This window comes from Anoplopoma fimbria, chromosome 13 (assembly GCF_027596085.1).
Source record: "Anoplopoma fimbria isolate UVic2021 breed Golden Eagle Sablefish chromosome 13, Afim_UVic_2022, whole genome shotgun sequence".
NCBI lineage: Eukaryota > Metazoa > Chordata > Actinopteri > Perciformes > Anoplopomatidae > Anoplopoma > Anoplopoma fimbria.
In genome coordinates, this window is record NC_072461.1 from 20,113,805 (window position 1) to 20,132,356 (window position 18,552).

Consider the following 18,552-nt stretch of genomic DNA (forward strand, 5'->3'; position numbering starts at 1 on the left):
CAGTTTTGCTCGTGGCCAAAAGGCAAAACAACCACAAACATTAACAACAGTTCATTTCATTTCACTACCAAACCATTTGGGATTTTCCCGCCTTAAAAGGCCGTGCCAGAGCTGCAAGGTTTCCATTTTTCAAATCCATCTCTATTTTGATTCGATATTAATGCAGCCCAAAGGGTAATATTAAAGTGAATTAAAGTAGCCTTCATATTTTATTTATAGTGGACTTTGCCCTCTGCTGCTTTGCTGATTACAAAAAATAAAAAAATAAAACATCTTCAGTGCAGGCTGTGAAACCAGCAGAGAAACATTGGGTTTTCTCTGCACAATTCACCTTATTGACGGTTGACTGGAGCGTGTGACCACAAGACAAAAGGGGGACTGTCCCTGGCACCGACTTATCACCCCCCGTCTTCATTCAGGGAGACATAAGCCTCCCGTCCATGTGGGGTCTGGCATTAAAACACTGTCTTCTCAACCTGCTCACGTAGGCCTGTATGGCTATGAGCCAACTGCATGCACAGCACTGACAGCTGTGTTTGGAAACCAGACAGTATCCAGACAGCAATCGTGGGTTTCAGACTGAACTCTAAGGCCATGCAACTAGTATTGTCAACACAGACATGATACATGTAATTCAGTAGACTATCGCTTTAAATAGTCCATTGTGGGAGTTCTCAAATTTGCTTCGTCTTTATTTCTTTGTTGATCTTAGTACCCTTGCTTTATGTAATGGACACATGAGGGGTTTTCCATTTAATTGCGTCCGATCTTATCTGTCTTTCTTTATCAAATAGTTTTAGAGAAATGGCTTCAGAACATGCTTACCTTGAGGACTGCAGTGGACATAGATATGCGTACTTAACCAATCCCACAAACTGTCTGCCATTAAAAACAGATATCCATCCACTCTTCTACAGGCATACAAGCTATGGTGCACGGTCACACCGGGAAGTGACACAGATTTCTTTTTATTTCATCTCCTCACAAGATAAGTGGTCATGAAATCTTGATGGCATAGTGACTACTTTTAGTTGTTAACTTTGGCAAGTTTTGTTTGCGGGAAAATGGATATAAATAAAAAAACACTATTGGCATTGCTTCTCATTCCACAGGGTAAGTCTCTGTTCTCTTCGATCCCTCAGTCAGCAGTATGAAGAAGGTTTGCAGTTGGTCATTTTAGCAAAAATGGCTTTATAACTTAGGTAGAACACACGTCTGACATACAGGCTCGGCATACGGTGTAACTCAACACAATCTGTTTTTTATAGAAGAATATAATCACAGTCATACGGCAGTGTTATAAAAAACAGTTGGCTCCATACGTTGTTGTATTTATATCACATGTGTGTTTAGCAGACCTTGAATGTGGGTCTATCAAAAACATATAAATGCACTCACGAAAATTATGTAGAAAAGAAATATGTATGAATGCTCCATTTTTTACTTTCTGGCATTGATTAAAACACTTTTGTTGTATCCCTTTGTCTTTCCAGACTGTGTTCAGCCTGTGCAGACACCACCATGACTCCCCAGGCTCCAGCTATGCTACCCAGACTGTGGTGGACCGCCAATCATCCCAAAGGGTAGCTGGGAAAGATGGTCTCCATACTGCAAGTTAAAACCAGGATTCTCCAGGGCCAACCGGGTGACCAAGAAACCAATTTAATAATCAAGCTGATCCTGGAGGGCTCAGGGTGGAAGACAGGATAAAGCTAGCCCACATAGTCAAATGGATTGGGGCTTTCTCCAGCTGGTTTTAATATCTAGATAGACAAAGTCAACAGCACAGACCGATCCGAGACAAGTAATCTACCTGCAAAACTTTGATTATAAGACCAGGAAAACTTGCAGCAAATGCATCCAAATATTCATGGTATATTTGGATGGTGTTGATTTTTAACTCCCATTTTGTAAAACTTCACTGTAGGAGAGAGAATAGACATAGGTGAGGACAGTCACGATGCCCAGGCCAAGGGAAGGGCCTGGTCCGCCACCTGAGGACATGTATACATTCACCATGGACGCGGAGGAGGCTCAGGCTCTCCACTTGCAGAGAAAATCCTTAGAGAAGATGTCTCCTCTAAGCAAATATATTGAGACTGAACACCAGCAAGCGGGACTCTTCTCTCTGCCTCCCTTCGATGCCTCCCTGGACACCACTGTTGACCTCCAGAAGAAAAGGAGGAAGAAATGTGGTGACTGCACTCCCTGCCTCCGCAGAGAGAACTGCGGTAGCTGCGCAAACTGTCTGAACCGCAAGACGGGCAAGCAGATCTGCAGGCTGCGCAAATGTGACCAGCTGAAGAGGAGACGGGATGAGTGTGAGGTACTGATGTCTTTATTATACAATTATGATACATTTATTGTTTAAGGGGAATAATATATAAGCATATCAATTGTATTAAGTACTTGTGTTTCAAGGTAGTTTTGGAGTCACGTGGCCCATGCTGTCTCAGAGACTCACACTGGAGGTTTTCTTCTCAGTAGAAACATGTTCTGCTTCTAGTTAGCAGGTTGTGGTTGCAGTGTTAAGCTCAAGGCACTTGAAAACTAGAGGAGAGCCGGGAAAGTATCCATTCCATTCACCCACTTGCTGCAGTACTTTCATTACAGACCATAACAGATGTCACAAACATCTTCTTTGAGAGGTCCATTCAGAAAGATAGAGTAAAGCTTTGTAGCTGCTGCTGCTACTAATTATCTGTCAAGGCGAGACCTGTTTGTCCTCAGGCTCTATTTAGAGGGCTTGTCAGTTGCACGTGCCATATATGCACAGTGTATATATAGCATTTACTCACATGGCATATGGCTTGTACTTGGAGTTAGATTCCAAAACTCAAATAGTTTTACATGAACAGTTTAATATTTTACTCTCCTCGGCTTCTTCACGTGAACATTAACTAGTGTTTAACAGAGCAAGAACGGATGGAAGAGATTATTCTGCCAACTAAACTACATAGAGTGCACTTTATACAATGATGCCACACTGTGTGTTTTACAAACATGATTAAACAAAGGCTGGTTACATCGTAACTGCTGAAAAACAAAGAGTATATTAGAATTTCCAATTATAAAGCATGGCTACTGTTAAAAGGATGGTCAAAGAGAAATACTTGTGTTGTGAATTGAATGGTGTTTCTTTTATTCTTCGACTAATCGATTAGTCAATTGTGAAAGAAATTGCCAGCTTAGACAATCCATTTATAATTTTTCAAGCAAAAAACCCAAACATTTTCCAGTTCCAGCTTCTCCACTGCGATGATTTTCTACTTTTCTCTGCTTTAAATACATAATAAACTGAGTATCTTTGAGTTTTGGACTGTGGTTCGGACTAAACACTTTCTTCTGATATTTTATAGATCAAACTGTAATTTGACAAATCATGAAAATAGTCAGTCAGCTACCTCACCTTCTTCTAGGTTTATCTTGGTCTTGTTTGAGTGCTGCCACTAATCTATCGTATACTTTGAAGGTTTTTGAGTCTACACATTCTCCAGCCTATGAGGATGTTTGAACAGAGCTACAGCTGTATTATAAAGCACCTAGTGAGGCTGTCCCCACACACTGTAATGTATTTAAAGTAGAGATATGAACTTTGCCTTTAACAGTCAGAAAAACCAGAGGGGCTCCCACTTTACCTCATACATCTACCTTAGATGTGGTTAATAGTTAAAAAGCGAGTGTGAGTATTTGCTTGTTGTGCATGTGTGCTGAGGAAACAGATGGGTAACATTCTAATCGTGGTTATAGATCCTACTTAAATACTGCCCTCAAGATAAAGCAGTGGAAACGTTTTAGTCTGTGTGAACAGACTGTGGGTGCACACTGTTTGTGTGTGTTTGCATGGCCGAGAGACTGTGAGGGATACCAAACAGCAGCAGTGGAGAATTCCTGCAGTTGCCTGGGCTTTGTCCTTTGACCCCTGAGGCTTCCAATGAGGGTGGGGGTTGACCTTAGGCCAGTTTGTATTTGTGTGTGTGGGTGTGTGAACATAGAGAAAGAGTGAATGTCTTTTAAAGAGTGCACTTATGTGTTAATGTAAGTGCACGTGTGTGTGTGTGTGTGTGTGTGTGTGTGTGTGTGTGTGTGTGTGTGTGTGTGTGTGTGTGTGTGTGTGTGTGTGTGTGTGTGTGTGTGTGTGTGTGTGTGCGTGGCTTTGTGTGTTTGTTCGTGCATCAGCGTCTTAAAAGGCTGGGGATGGGCTGTTAAGTCAAAGAGGAGGACGGGAAGATGCAGTAGGTGGTCAGCAGTATTGGAGGAGGAGAATCAGGGAAAAACCAGACTGGGCTTCTAAAGCGCGACCGAGGAATGGACACCTACTGCTCCTCTGAGGGCTGTCAGCCGGCAAAACAAGCACATGGCTGCCCTTTCTGGAACCAACATTCCCATACCTACTAACAGGGTTTGATCTTTCTTTGTCTTGCAAAGAACAAAAAAGGGCAGGAGCTGTTATTGTTGGTTGTGAGAGTTTATTTGAGGGCCAATACTACAACCAATATTTCTGAAATTAAAACGTATGTGACATTTGTAACCATTTCCAAAGCACAGCAATTTCCATGCTAAGATATATTTTAATTATTTACCGTCTTGCAAAGAATTTCAACATTTTTATGCTTCAGAAACAGCATATAGACCATGAAAAGACCCCATTAACCTGCTGTTTGTTTGTTTTTTTTCAAAAAGGAAAAGACACGGTTTGTTCAGCCACAGGAAATCAGGGTTTCCAACCGCGTTGTTGAGGCTTGTCCAGTCTTGTCTGGTGAGACGTTTCTTAAGTGGCAGCAACCACACATGAGGGTCTCCTGCCAAATGGGAATAGTTTATAGTAACACAATGTCAGTATTAAATTAACAAACACTTATGTTACTGGTTTATGGGACTGAAAGTTGTCTACTGTCACTATTTGGTGTCCCGAGGCTCTCTTGTTGTTGAGTGGTAATAGAAGTTTACTGCCTCCATATTTCAATACCCCGACCTTTGAAGGAACTCTACCCCTATTCAACCAAACCTTTTACCCCTCATTTCATTCTTCAACCAGCATCTATCTACACTGTCTCCCATGGACGCTCTAGTGATACAGGGATGTTTGTTACTGCTGTTTCAAGCTAACTGTGGCTTAAACTGTGGTTGAACCCATCTTTTGATTTGCCAAATAGTCTGACTGTAATACACAACATCTACTCGATAGATTGGCACAAACGTTTGTAGAGACATTCATGGTACCGAAATGAAGAATCCTACTGACTTTGATGTTGACCGTTCCTCTTGCACTAGTGATGTTTATATGTTGGGTTTTGAGTGAAATGTTTTTAAAACTATTGGATGGATTGTCATGAATCTTGATACAGACATTGACTCAGGATGATTTATGTATTTAGTGATCTCCTGGCTTTCTATCTAGCACCATCATCAGAAACATTTTTTTATATTTGTATGCTTTGGTTTATGAACAAATACCTGCAAAGCTTAAGACATGCCCATCCTCAGCTATACTTAACCAAGATCGTCATCATGGTAAACACTTTACCTGCTACAGATCAGCATGTCAGCATTGTTGTTGTGAGCATGTTGCTCACATTAGCATTTGGTTCAATGCAAAGCCCCACAGAGCTGCTACTGTGGCTGTTTCTATCTTTTTTAAATGTCGCATGCTTATAATATTGGAGCAAAATAGCAACTGATTATCTGTTGTTGCAGTCATTACATGTTGCTCTATCAGATAAATAACCAAAATGTGAAGGAACCACGGGCAAAAAGGCAATTTAACCAAATTAATTGTCAGCATGTTCAACTAAATCATGCAGTCATAAATCTTATTATTCATAGATCCCAAATTCAATAAAGTTAGGCAGTAAGGCATAGGTAATTGCAAAAATGATTGGATGTAGTTATTTTGACACAACGATCATAGTGAAGATTCTCCCTGACCACAGCCAGGCCAAACCTCCTTGTGGCTTCACCCTGCCTCTGACATAGTACTGGTATTTAATCAGATATTGTTACAAAATTATACTTATCTACATGCTTCATTTAAAAATACCACTTCTGGCCGACGAGGATCTTTATTGGTCCACTATTGACAATGGTGAGTGTAGTGTGTTGCAGCATCAGGAGGTGTTCAGTAGCTTATCTCCATAAGCCCTTAACTAAGTGTCTCTCCATCTATCCATCCATCAATATCCCTCCCCCACAGTTACTCCATCTCTGACCGCTGACCCGTTTGCATGTAGCAGCTGAGTCCCTTTTTGCCTGGCAACCATATCCTCCATCTTTTCCCATGAAAACGGCTCACTGTTGTGACTATGGGCAGTTTATTTAATCTCTGGCTGGTAAAAATATACACTAATCTATTAAATGCCCATTTGAACAGACCTAAATATGACCATGAAATATGTGTTTTACTCACAAGCCTTTACATTCACATCCACCTTTCTTACTTAATAGCCATGTTGAGATTCCATACAGTCGAGATGAGATTTCTTTACAGGTCCAGGAATCACGTCTGTAAACCAAATAGTCCAATTGCAGGCAAGCTACACCTGCACCCTCTTCCTCTTTCCATCATCCTGAAACAACATTTTTCCAACACGCTTATCAGAATGGCTATAATGATGCCTGTATGTAGGGAGTGTGTTTGTGTGTGCGGTTAGTTCGTTTACATGTCTGGGGAGACTCTTGTTGAACATCAGTATAAGTAGTATTTGTGAATGAAATGAGGTTTAATGAAGGCATGTGTACGTCTGGATTATGACGCTGTTAAGGAGTAGATAGGATTTGCGTCTGTGAGCGATAGGCTCTGTCCGTTAATGCAAAGTGTCCATTGAAGGCTGTGGATGTCTGAAGGAGGAGGGAAGGTTTGATTGAATGAGCGATGTGCTCGGTTATGTTTTCTTCCTCTTGATTTTGCATTTATTTCTCTCGCAGGTGGTGCCCAGCTTTGTTCGATCTATATAACTTTCAATATAATTCACAACTACTCTTTGTACTACTGCTGCCTTTTGCTAAAACGTTAACTGCGACCTCAATATAAGTACGACTACTGCCTCAAGTACCGCGACTACCCCGGCCACCTGTAACGACGCACATAGCATCCGCTCGCTCTTACCAGCTTACCCTAAACACGCCTCTGCTCACACATAAACACACACACGCACGCACACATTCATACACACACGTGCCCCATCTGACGTCAGCGGAGGGGATTTCCCATGCCATATGAGAGCGCAGACAGACACCACAAATGCTGTGTCACTGTGTGGCTGCCTCGCCTCACCGCGCAACACTTCAGCTCCCTCTCTGTCTCTCGCTCTCTTTTTTCGTTTCTCTCGCTCTCTGTTTGTGTGTCTCTGTCTGCCTCTCGCTGTCTGTCCATTTCGCCTCCGTCCGCTGTGTCTTCGCCAGCCCGCATGAACTTTCGTTGACTTTGTCCTGTCTTGTGGCGGTTTACTGATTCAGCTGCCATATGCACTCGGGCAAGTCTTAGCCGTTTTTTTAAATCCTAATCTTAATTTGTTTTTTTAAATCTGCCCCCTTCACAAAAGCTGATCATTTACTAATTTTAACAGGGCGTTCGTTAAAAAGGACAAAATGCATCGAGGCAGCGGTACCCGGTTGCTGGTTTGGACAAAACCATTTCCCTTTGGCTTTCGTGGTTATGGTCAGCACTCTGGCAAAAACCATGACGCACTGATGTCTGGTTTGAAAAGGTACAAGCTGGAGATGATCTGGATCACTCAGAATGTAAACATTGTGAACCAAAATATGCTCGGTATGTCATTCTCGCACAGACTGAGCAGCTTGGATACTGTTTGCACGTGTATGCTTTGGAGATCACTGATTTGTAAACATGAAACATGATTACATCTGATGATTTGAGATCTTTTTTGCTTATAAATGACTACTTTGCTTATGGCACTTGTGTAGCAGTAATGTGTGCTCCTCTTATGAAATCGCACAGTATCAGTGGCACTGCATTTTGCCTGTCAGTGGTTGAAAGGGTCTCTGTGTGTGTGTGTGTGTGTGTGTGTGTGTGTGTGTGTGTGTGTGTGTGTGTGTGTGTGTGTGTGTGTGTGTGTGTGTGTGTGTGTGTGTGTGTGTGTAGTCCAGTCCAGTCCAGTTATTGCAGGCAGCCCTGACACAGATGGTGCTCAGTGATACCACATACCAGAGGCATTGTTTAGGGAAGGCGAGTTCGAGGAGATAATTGACAGGCATAGAGAGGACCCATCCCCCCACCACCAACACACATACACCTCCCGTCCACCTTCGCTCTGTCCCTTTATGTCAGCCTCTCCTTTATGGTGCTGCACACACACACACACACACACACACACACACACAGTCACACACACAGAGACCCTTTCTCTTTTTATTTTAACTTCCTCTCTTTACCAGCTCCATTTTCTCTTCAACCTCTCTCTCTCTCTCTCTCTCTCTCTCTCTCTCTCTCTCTCGACGCCCTCAGTTGCTCTCCTTCTATTTCACCCTAGCAGCAGAGCCCAGCCCGGCGTCTGATTGGTGGACGGACTGCCTTTGTGTGCTATCTCTAGCGTGACGTCTCTCCGGCGAGCGCTCTGTGTGTGTGTGTGTGTGTGTGTGTGTGTGTGTGTGTGTGTGTGTGTGTGTGTGTGTGTGTGTGTGTGTGTGTGTGTTCTTGTGTGTGTACATTTGAACATGAGTGTATATGTTTGAAGAAAGAGAATGGGGGGAGTATGTGGTTGACGGTGCATTTACATCATGTATGCAGAAGGACGAAAGAAAAAGAACTGAGCGAGTGGGAGGAAGGAGTGATAGCGATCACAGAGCAGAAAAAATCCCTTGCGTGCGTGTGTGTATGAACGTGTGTGCGGTAGACCTATTGGCATACTAGCAGAAGAGAGGGAGGGGGTAGAGCAAGAGAGCAAGCGCCACAGAGGGAGAGAGAGAGAGAGAGAGAGAGAGAGAGAGAACGTGCGTACGAGGGCTCATGTAAAACCAGATTAAAAACACAAGATGGCTTCCTGAATGGGCTGCTGGAACACAGACGAGAGAGAGAGAGAGAGACGGAGAAAGAAGAGTGGAGAGGTAGAGAGAGAGAGAGAGAGAAAGAGAGTGTGAGAAGAAAGGGATAGAGGTGAGGACAAGAGGAAGCCTGAGTCTTCTGATGGGGATTCGGCCAGCGGACGCAGGAGTACAAACCAAGGCAGCTCAGAGGCTTAGAGGGTAAATATTCATCACTCCAGACTATTTTAGGATTGATAGGTGGGTGGGTTGGGGGAGTGGAGGAGGGGGGGAGATGAGGTTGGCGGGACTGGGGAACAGCTCTGAGACAAAACATAATTTAACATTGAGACGTCCAGGGCCATGTAGACAAGGGGGACATGCTGTGCCAAATATGAAGATGCTTTTGTTTCACAATAGTCAGCCCTGCTTCGATGAACCATTTCCATCTATTGCATCTCACTCTCTGCTAACCAATCCACTGACACTTGTGCATGATTTCCCAATTTACCCTTTAAAAAAAAAAAACTGGGTTATGCAGACTTGTCTATTGCATATATTAGGGAAGGCTGCGCCAGGTCGGTATATACAGACATTACATAATTCTAAAATTGAAATTGAATGTGGCTTTGCTGTCTCTCATTCTCTGTCCCAGCAGTAGAGGGAAGTGCCGGCTCACCGGTTGAACACAAATTAAGGAAAAGACATTTGTGTGCATGGCTGCTTTTTGACGTTTTTTGAGGATGACAGGAACGATGAGGGGATTGTGTGTGAGAAGCTATACAAAAGGTGTTCCTACTGTCCTTAATGACGAGTCTTTTTGAATAGGCCCTTGTCGCATTATTCTATTGATTGTTATTCTCACCCCCTCCCATCTCTCTCTGTCTCCCTCCCTCTCTCTCCCCCCCTCTCTTGTTCTGTTGAATGGCTATACAGGTGGAATATTTTGAAGACAACCGACGAGGCAGCTTGGGAAACCCTGAACTGGCAGCTGAGGTAAGAAAAGGACATTGCGTTTGTGTCTCTGTTTTTGTTGTGCAAATGCTTCACACCATCTTTGTCATCTACCTGTAATCTCTGTTCATGTTGCTTTGACTCTCAGCTCCAGATTCATCGTGCATTGAGGCTATTATGGGATGTTAATGTGGTCAATGCAGCGACCAGGTCAAAGACTATTTCAATGTCTGTTTTTCTACAATACCTCAACGCTCTGTTAAATGTGTTATGGACGTGTGTATGTATTTGCGTGATTAGGTTTAGGCATCAGTACCTATTACTCAGAATAAGCTGTGATTGTCACCGCTGTGTCGCTAGGTTTTCATTTGACTATTTGCTGCTCTCTCCGGCGAACCCATGAGCTCATTATATTATCCCTGATATCATCGCGGGGATGGAATAAAGGTGCATTAAACGTCTTTAGTCATCTGCCTTCCCATCCGAGTCCTTCTGCTCGGAAGCCGGCGATATTAAACTTCGGCTTTATCTCCAAGCCGTAGTGAACTGAGTGCCTCAGTGAGGAAGTGGCGGCGTCCTCAGTTTAAAGCGCCCCACGCTGCCCGCTGATTGGTGCCAGAGCCAGGCATGTGTAGATACAAGAGACCAGGGAGAGGAGGAGGGAGGAGGAGGAGGAGGAAGCCTACGCGCTGGCTCAGGAGCCAGGGGGGCCGTCCTTCTTCTCCTAGGTTCTGGAGTCAAATGAGGTAAAGGGAGTAAAAGTTAGTGGGTCACGCATGCGTACGTGTTTGATTGTCGGGCGTAGTAACCTGTGGCCGCTGAGAGCTGCTGTTCTACAGCTTGCCGAGTCGGGGCACGCTTGTTTGTTTATGTGAGAAAAGGACGTTTGAGCGGCGAGGTTTCATAGAGAAAAGGATCTATTGAGCACCGAACAAGCTGTTGTCTGAGTTATAACATTGGTGTTATGTTCTCTACAAGTAGATGAAAGAAGCTTCCGATTTGACTTGCCAGTACAAGCATGGCCAAACATTTAAGTGTTGTAAACCTCGACATGTGGAAGTTTCAAGATATGACTCAAGGGCATTTATGCAGCTGTGTCTCTACAGTGATGAAATATATGTTAGTTAATCAGTTTCAAATGTCATGAATGGGTTTATCTCAGTGACATACTCTGATTTACCTCTAAGCCTGCTCTAATCCCAATCCGTGTAGACAGTCTCTTTATCTACAAGACACATACGACCATCTGGGAAGTTGAAGGAAAAAAAAAATCACTGAACTGTCCATTTGTGAGAAAAGCTGTAGACTGTGTTTAACAAGTTTGTGTTCTCTACCTTTGTGGCCTTCCTGAACTCCTGGTACTTGATGGAGCTTTTATCTAGCAAAGCTTTATTTTTGACAATTTACATAAGTGGTCATACAGTATTTTCAGGAATCTCAACATCTCATCAAAGATGTTGGAACATATAAACATTGTGTGACAGTAGACATGGTTAAAAGCCAGTCAGGCTTCACTTTCTAATCATTCATTTTTAGTTTTTCTGTTCAGGAAGCAGAATTAAGAGTTTACCACAACAGGTTACAAGACAGACAGACTGCAGTCGTGTGAGTTGGGTTTTTTTCACGCCCATAAACAGGATTTCCTCTCTCTCTACATGAAATGAACTTCACACGATACAATGGTGGGAAAGAATCAAAAGCAGTGCAGAGAAACTCGAACCGTGGCGTGATAGCAGATGGAACGTTTGTTCATCGTATGTTTTGCCTCGCATGGAATCCCCAGCCCCGTTCGCTAAGGGTTAACACTGACCTAGTTTCCGTGGCAACACTGAATGTCTGATGACATCATTGCTTTAATTTTAACTCAAGTCCGGCATCCAAGGTTGGTCACATGACCACCACATCTGTGTATGTGTGTGTGTATTTGTGTAGTAGGTGGCTTGGTATGTAGTACAGACTCAGGAAGTGGAGGGTTTGACATCACCCCTTCCATTCAGCGTTGGCTTTCGATGTATTTACTTCTCTGTAAGGTTTCCACTCAGTCAGTAAAGAACTGCAGCTTTGTTTCCCATGTGCCTTGAAACGCAACTAGTGATCTTATGGCTGATTAGAATGTGAGTAAACCATGACATATAGTTATCACTAATCAGGGTTTTGGCTTTCAAGATGCACAGATTTTCCCTTTGATCTCGGAGTCATGTTGTCATGATCTTGCTTTGGTCTTGACTGTAACTGGAAATGTTGTTAGAAGATGAAAGACACATGTTTTTCTCCTGTAATACTCTATAATAGATATAATTAAGGTATTTTGTGATTAAAAATATGAACAAAGATTCATTATATGTCCAGAAAAGTATTAGTTTATTCTGTGTCCTTAGCTTGATGACACATTATATGAGTTAAGTTCAGTGTGAACAGTTGTCTTCAGTCTAAAAAGGTGACTGACTACATTTATCAACTGAAACTCAACTGCAACCCTGCTAGCAAACCCAGGACGAGTCGGCTGCTACCAGGCAGCTCTCATATCTACAGTGAATCATGTGTGAAAGTACAATTAGCTGACAGCTCCTTTAATGGTCATAAAAGAACCATTTTATCAAAGACACCCAAAGGACTTGAAAACATCACATCCTGTAAATCCTCACGGGAATTGTAATGCATAAAGTCACAACCGACAATCGCCTGACTTGCCTCCTATCATTAATACATAGGGACTTGCCAGGCTCTGCACGTTTCATCTCTTATTAATGACAATTAGCAGATGTTCGCCTCTGCACTGTCTGTCCTGCGTTACTGCTTATACCCCTGTGTGTGCCCGTGGACATGACTGCACTGGGTCCTGGACTGGATCAATACCCTGCGTGGGACCACGAGTTGTGGTTGGTGGCTCGTTGGCATCGGTGGAGGTATCTGTGTTTGATGCCGCCCGGTGCCGCAGTTAATAAAAAATGAATGGAAAGAGAAGGGGGAGGAGCCCTCAGCTGTTGCTCGAGCTTTTTAACTCTCGCCTCTCTGGTGGCTGCTCTGCTGTTCCCACTGGGCACCCACCTCATACAATCCTGAATCCCACTGCCACCTGCCGCTGCCAGGTTTTATGTAACACAGCGCCACAGCTGTTTCAGAGTTTTCATCACACACTATTGGAACACGCACATGAAAATATTGATCTATGAAACAATGGAAGTATATTCATGTGAATTCAGTGCAAGTATCCAAAAAAGGTGGAGGATTGGACTGATAATAATGTAAGACAAGGCACACGACTGGTAGTAGCTCAGAAATGCATGGCATGTACTCTGTTCTCAAAAACCTCACATTTAAGAGTCAGAACATCATCCAGCCATCCTCCTTTAGGAGCCCGCCTTTCAATTGGATGATTAAAGATACATTTTGACCTTGAGGTGAATCAGGATGATTTAGTGTATGTAAAGCACTACATGGCTTCATAGCACACATTACTGACAACTGGCCCTTTAAGCTCGGCTACGCCTGACTTGAACATATGGGAAGCTAATCTTAGCCCAGGTCCTGAGAGAGACAAGGCTGGCAACCAGCCACTGTGCAGAGCCGATGAAGGTTGCTCTTGCTTTCGCTCTCAAATCTGAGCAATTTCTGACTCAAACCCCATAATATTGTCTCCAAAAAGTAATCTCCAATAATCATTGAGGCTGTTATGTGTTTCACTTGGGGGGAAAAAAATGCTGTAGTAGTAGAAAACAACTGTGTTCTGTTAATGATTACATCATTGTCCAATTAGAGTTGACCGCTCGGCTCTTTTTCATGACTTGGCACACGTTTACCTGGCAGGTAGTAGTACACAATGTACTTTTATTGTTTTTAAACCTTTTCTTACTCACTTGGTCTGTCCGTTCCCAGCTCTCTTTGTCTCAGACCCAAAACCGTTCTCTATATATTGATTATATTCTTCTCCTTCTTTTCATGCCCCTAACCTCAGGCACAAAGAGCTGCCTCTTGAAAACAGCGCCTCCCTCCTCTTCCTCTTCCTCTTCCTCTTCCTCCTACTCGTTATTTTTTAGAGGCTCCGCCCTGTCGGACAGCCCCCCCCCAACCATCACCACCTTTCTTTTTTTCTCTCCTCCCTCCCTCCCAAACCCCTCCTCCTTTTCTCTTTGTGAGGATTGCTGAAGAGCGGTAAAGGGGGGGCAGGCCTTCCCCAGCTGGGCTATTCGTGCCGACTTGCACGTGCCGAAAGTCAGGAGGTATGACTCAGACTGGTTACCCTACACTCAGCACTACGGTCTACACCCAAACACACACCCTTAACCTAACACCATCCTGCCTGGGATTGTGGAGGGGGTGGAGGGTGGAGATGGGGGGTGGAGATGGGGGGGGGGGCAGATGTCAATGAAAGCAAAGACAAAGAGAGCGAAACAGCGAAACAGTGAGCTGCGAGGTTGAAATGAAAAGATGATGCCTAAAATATGAACAATATGTGAACAGTATGTTACTCATTATAGACAGACAGATGGAAAGATAGTACAATTATATATATATTTTTTTATCCAGTCTGCTTATGGTTACACATTTTTAGAGAGGATGTGCAATCAGCTTTTTATTTTATCTGATACAATTTAAAAAAAAAACTATGTCCTTTTTATTAAGTTAGTGATATCCAAAACAAAACACATTTTGTGCCTGGTTTGTTTATAAAAAATACAAAACTTGTTTATAAAAATACAAAACTAAACACAGCATGATAATAAGAGTTTCCAGTGAGATATTGGTCTTATTTGTTTGACCAGGCTGAAACACTTTGTATTGCTTCTGCTCCGTTAAATATGATGTGCTCAGAGCAGCTCTGCAGCCTCTTGTCCTGCCCACCAATAAACCCAGTGAACCTCTGTGAACAATCCAGTACTGTATGCATACTAGCATGCATGTGTGCAGAGAGAAAATAATTGCCTCTGCATTTGCTGCCAGTGTGTGCATTTGTTAGGTGTCTTTTCCTCCGTGTGTTTGTCACGAGAAACAGGCCAGTGCGCGTTAAATGAAAGACGAAACGACAGAGAGCTAGAACGGGGGGGGGAAGTCATAAAGTGTGTCAGATCAGATGACCTTGATGCCATTGGACTGCAGGGCAATATGGGGTGGGGGTGGGGGTGTGGGTGGATGAGCACAGGAGGTGGAGTCAGCTGACAGGCAGAGATGGGAGGAGGGGAAAGGAACCTTGTGTCATGACCGTGATGATCATGTGAGTTGTTTAATGGCTGTTAGAAAACGATTCCTTTTTTTTAACCTTAAATGGCCCAAATCCTCCCACTGAAATAGTGAAATAACATAAATTCTCGTACAAAAAAATATTCACCATTGGTACCCTTTAAACAGAAAAAGTTGTTCTCTGTTTACCTTTGCGTTTCCCACGGACAGACCTCCCACTACCGATGTGCTGGTAATATTTTTAAAAAGCTTGTTTTTGTATGTGAGGGTTTTATGTCAGGACTTTGTTGAGAAGAAAAGAGAAAAGATGATTCAGACTTAGTCATATGCAAGCCAACCCAACACACACTGCTGATGATGGACTTTTGTTGTCAGTCATCCCTCCTACAACCAACCTTTCCTCTGTGCTGCTGAGAAACACAGTGAGTGAGAGACAAAGAAGTGAGAGAGAGATGGAGAGAAAGAGAGAAATGGAGAGAGAAAGAGAGAGGTGAGGGCGTGAGACAGCTCATTTGGATAATCATTTGACTAGATTGAAGAGATGAAGTGATCAGCGTGAGAACTGGAGTCCCTATAGTACCTTCCTACTCTCTATCTCAATGCCGGGTTACAGCAGGTTTACCGTAAGTGTGCAACATACTTGTTCATCGTTTTCCATTTCAATTTTCACTAACAAATCTTCAACTGTTATTGTAATTTGTCTTAGTGTTATGTGAAGTGAACGCAGTCAACTAGAACAGAAGTTAAGAAAGGACGTGGCTACAGACTGGATGCCTTCCAGTTATAATGTAATCTGTCATCTGGATGAGAAGTAACTCATTGTGCTCAGGAAAGAAATTTCAGGAAAGCTCCCTCGGGCAAATGTCCTCTATCATTGTTGCTTATCGAGATTATCCAGTTAACTTCTATTCTTTTGTCCAACTGTCAAACGTGGTTGAGGTAAACAGCAGAAACGTTGAGCAATGTTTCACCTGAAATGACACTTGCTTTATGTTGCTGGTTTTGAGTCATCAGTGAGCACGTGTTTGAATCAAGAATATTGTACTTTAATCTAGTTTTATCAACCTACAGGCAGTAAATTGTGGCAAATATAGTGTCTTTACAGCCTGTTGTTTAGTATCTGCATCACGTGTTGAGGAGGCTCTTTCTATGTTAATGGTTTGGTCAAATCATACTTCTTTGTATTACTCAGCCGGGGAATGCCGTTGATAGTGACAAACTGCTGTCACTGTACTACTTTACAGTGCGAGCTAATGTATTTTGTTTTGGGTTTCTTTCTTGCTGTTGGTTTAAAAATGGTGACAGTGTTAAAGCCATGTGGTGTCATTCATTTACAGAAGAGTTTATATTAGATTTAGTTGTGACTGCTGGTCTGCCGAGGTCTCTTAGAGCCTAAAGGCGTTAGCTTTGAAAAATGATTTGTTGAATAGCTGGTATACATTTTTTTGATACGAGTGCAGCGATTAAGGACAGAAAAGCTCTGTTGTGTTCAGTAGTTCTTTAAAAATGAGGAACCGTTCGCAGAGGAGAGCATGTGATTCATGAGTTAAGTGGAGGCTCGAGCCAGAAATGCTGTGTCATTGCAGCCGGGGGAGTGAGCGAGCACAAGTGTGCGCGGCGAATGAAAAGAGCATGTGTTGAGTGTCCGTTGGTGTGTGTTGTTGGTGATAGTAGAGAGTGGGCATGTGATGACACACGTGCCCACCCAGTGGTGGAGGCAAGGCGTCCTGGTGGGGAAACACTGATGATGATGATGATGACGATGACGATGCAGCTACGTCATCGCCACATGTGTTTCCTACCTCTCTTGCTCATTGCTCTCCCTCTCGCTCATTGGCACTCCCTGGTCATGTGACCCTAATGCTCTACTTTTCCTCTCCTTCCCTTAGACAGCTTAGGCTGCGCTGGGTTTCTCTTTGGGATTGACGCTCATCTGTGTGTGTATATATCTGAATATGTGTGGTAACAGAGAGACAGACAGTGTACAATTTACAGTACCAGAGAGCGGGTGCGACAGAAAGTGTTGGAACCGTAATGCAATCAATTTTGCTAAAAGGAGAAAAGGCTCAGGAACCAAATCTGGGAGGCAAATCGAGAGAGAGAGAGGGAGGCAGAGGCACTTTGAAAAAGCCAGAGAAAATGAGAGATCACGAGAGAAAACAGGGAAAGGCTACTGAAGTTGATCCAACCATAGCGCAGTGTAGCCGGCACATGCTCAGTAATATAAGAGGAAAAAAAATACTACGCAGGAGATGACAACGATCTGCGTGGGGAAGACGGCCATGTTTCCCCCCCCCCCCCCACCCCCTCCTGCTCCTCCTGGTTAGATCTGCTCCAAAATTCCAGCAATGTTTCGAGAGAAGAGAGGAGACGACACAAGGCCGGTCAGCCAGCAAGTGGGCGAGAGGAAACATCCAGCGGTCATGACGCCGTTGATGATGATGATGATGATAACGATGCCAAAGCAGAACATTGGTGAGGAGAGAAAATAACAAGAGGACGTTATCTGCTGGACAGGAGAGGACAGAAGTCTTGCGTCCTCAGCAAACTGTTTTGGGTTGATTACTTGTGGTTGCTGTCTTCTTTTTTGGCAACAACCTGCCAATACTCACGCTGTTCATGCCCTCTTCTTCTTCATCATCATCTTCGCTCCCTTTACAGAACCAGTCACATAATAGCTGAGCGACTCTGTTTTTCTCCTCAGACGTCCTGCCCTTGTTGTCTACCCTTCTCCTCAGTGTCTTCTTCCGTTCCCCTCTCCTCATTCTGCTACTCTTTCTTGCTGATGTCGAAGCATCATCCGCTGTTTCCCTCTGCATCGCCCAGCTTAGTCGTCTCGCCGTTTTACCTTTGTTGTAATCATATCGCCATCGTTCTTCCATTTATTTTCTCCCCTCGTGTAGGTGAGGGAGCTGACATTATAGAGTGTTGATGAATGATTGTATACAAAGCGAACCTCAGCTTCCTTCAGTCAAAAAACCTTCCACCTCTGTATCCTCCGGATGAAAGAGGAAGGGCCAGCAAGACCGCCAGCTCTCTCTTCATCAACCAACCTTTTTCTCTTTCTTGCGCGCGTAGCCTTGCTAGAGGATCTATTATCAGCCACAGGTATAAGATTGAAGCTTTGCTTTTTAAGCGAGGAACAGGCGACCGATGTGATTGTGGATCGGGAAGAAAATGGAGAGCGAAGAACCATTATCGGTGGCCTCTCCTCTGGCCCACGGCTGAGCCAAATCTGGATTCTCAAACATGGAAGGAAATCTCTGTGAGGACAAACCAGATACCGTTCCCAGAAGGCATAAACAAGCATAAACATAGCGTTGCTTGTGCTTAGCTCCTTTTTCCCTTTTCCTGGTGACGCCGTTGTGAGTTGAGATTGTGTATTCGCTTGGCAGCCGTTGATTCGCCTCTGCTCTTGAAAGCAGGGAAGCTCTGTCATAG

General features: G+C 43.6%; 1 protein-coding gene across 2 annotated transcripts in view; it reads left to right on the plus strand.

Annotated features, from left to right (window-relative positions):
• Nucleotides 1-8,962: 8,962 nt before the first annotated feature.
• The window catches only part of tet3 (tet methylcytosine dioxygenase 3), a 28,202-nt gene continuing 18,612 nt past the window's right edge, over nt 8,963-18,552 (plus strand). The window contains exons 1-2 of one of the 2 annotated variants that reach the window (XM_054611129.1): nt 8,963-9,201; nt 9,916-9,975. The gene's annotated coding sequence lies outside the window, so the exon portion shown is untranslated. Of the gene's footprint in view, nt 9,202-9,915; nt 9,976-15,711; nt 15,735-18,552 lie in introns of those variants that run through there. The other variant, XM_054611130.1, reaches the window with a different exon arrangement.